This window comes from Anomaloglossus baeobatrachus, unplaced genomic scaffold (assembly GCF_048569485.1).
Source record: "Anomaloglossus baeobatrachus isolate aAnoBae1 unplaced genomic scaffold, aAnoBae1.hap1 Scaffold_608, whole genome shotgun sequence".
Lineage (NCBI taxonomy): Eukaryota > Metazoa > Chordata > Amphibia > Anura > Aromobatidae > Anomaloglossus > Anomaloglossus baeobatrachus.
The window spans coordinates 168,104-169,366 of NW_027444973.1; the positions used below are offsets into that span (position 1 = coordinate 168,104).

The 1,263-nt window shown below is 51.6% G+C and overlaps 1 pseudogene; it reads right to left on the minus strand.

Moving 5' to 3' along the window:
- LOC142285665 (U2 spliceosomal RNA) lies at positions 1-211 on the minus strand (annotated as a pseudogene).
- Positions 212-1,263: the final 1,052 nt, after the last annotated feature.

A 1,263-nucleotide genomic window follows, 5' to 3' on the forward strand; every position in this document is an offset into this window, starting at 1 on the left:
AAGGGGTGCACCGGTCCTGGAGGTACTGCAATACCAGGTCAATGCGTGCAGTGGACAGAGCAAGATTTTTTCCATCTCCTTGTTCTAAAAATCCATTTAATATATGCGTCTCCCCAGAGAGGGGACGTATCAGATATTAAACTGATAAGAACAGATTTAATTTTTTTTTTTTCTGTTTATCAGTAGGGACCTTCAAAATAACAAAGGTGATCGCCTCCCGTTGCCTGGGAACCGTCCAGGCACAAGAGGGCTTATGTGTCACCAGAAGGCGCACACACTTCCTCAAGGCCGGCAGACGTGCAATCCCAGGCACCTTCCAGTACCGACCAAGGTAGCGTCCTCCGAAACTACACTTGATCTTAGCCAAAAGGCCGAGAAGCTATAACCCGAATTGGTTACGGCCTTGAGTGGCACCCTGGCCTATACCGGACACATCTTAGGGAGAGGGAGACAAACCCACGCCTACAGAAGACATTTTGTCACCAAGCCAACCCTTGAAAAGGCTGTTTTGCAGAGCAAAAACAAGAAGAATGGTGCTTTTTGCAGCCGCCGCCCACTGCAATGAATCTGAATAACTCCTCCTTTTGGACACAAGCACCTCCCCTCCCCCTTGCAGTCTTTCCAATTCATGATACAAAAAGACGGACGGACAGGACAGGACAGGACAGGCTGCCTGACTTTCCGTCACTGCCACCCTTTGCCATCCTTGCCCGTAGAAAGCCCTTTCATCATCCCCAAACCCTAATCTTTTCCCTTCCCTTCCCAGATGCGTCTCACTCCCTTTCATTAGGAAGTGAGCGCAGCCTTTTCTCCGTTCTGCACATGCGCGACGTTAAACACAAATGCGCAGGTGTGACGCCCTAGCAGCAGTCGGACTGCTCGGCAGACACTTTGATGAAAAACAAAAAGGTTTTTTACGGGGGAGAATATTTGTGACGCCACCTGCGGTGTGCGGTAATAAGGAATACCGCCGCTGCTGTATGGGAGTGCCGGGGCTGATGGTGTTGGGGCAGCCTGGTGGTGATTCCCTCCGCAGGTAGGGGCCCCGGACTCAGGGTAGGGAATAGGTAGGAACAGCCTATATTGATATAGGGCCGGCAGGACGCTGGGGGCCAGGGTACTCACTCAGGTGTGATGACACATTCAGTGGACACAGACTCTGAGGTAAACAAAGTCTCTTGGTACTGCTGCACTCGGTGACTGCACGTGCGGTGGTCCCTTTCAGTGATTCTGTGGTGGACTGGAGCCTTCCTCCATACACTG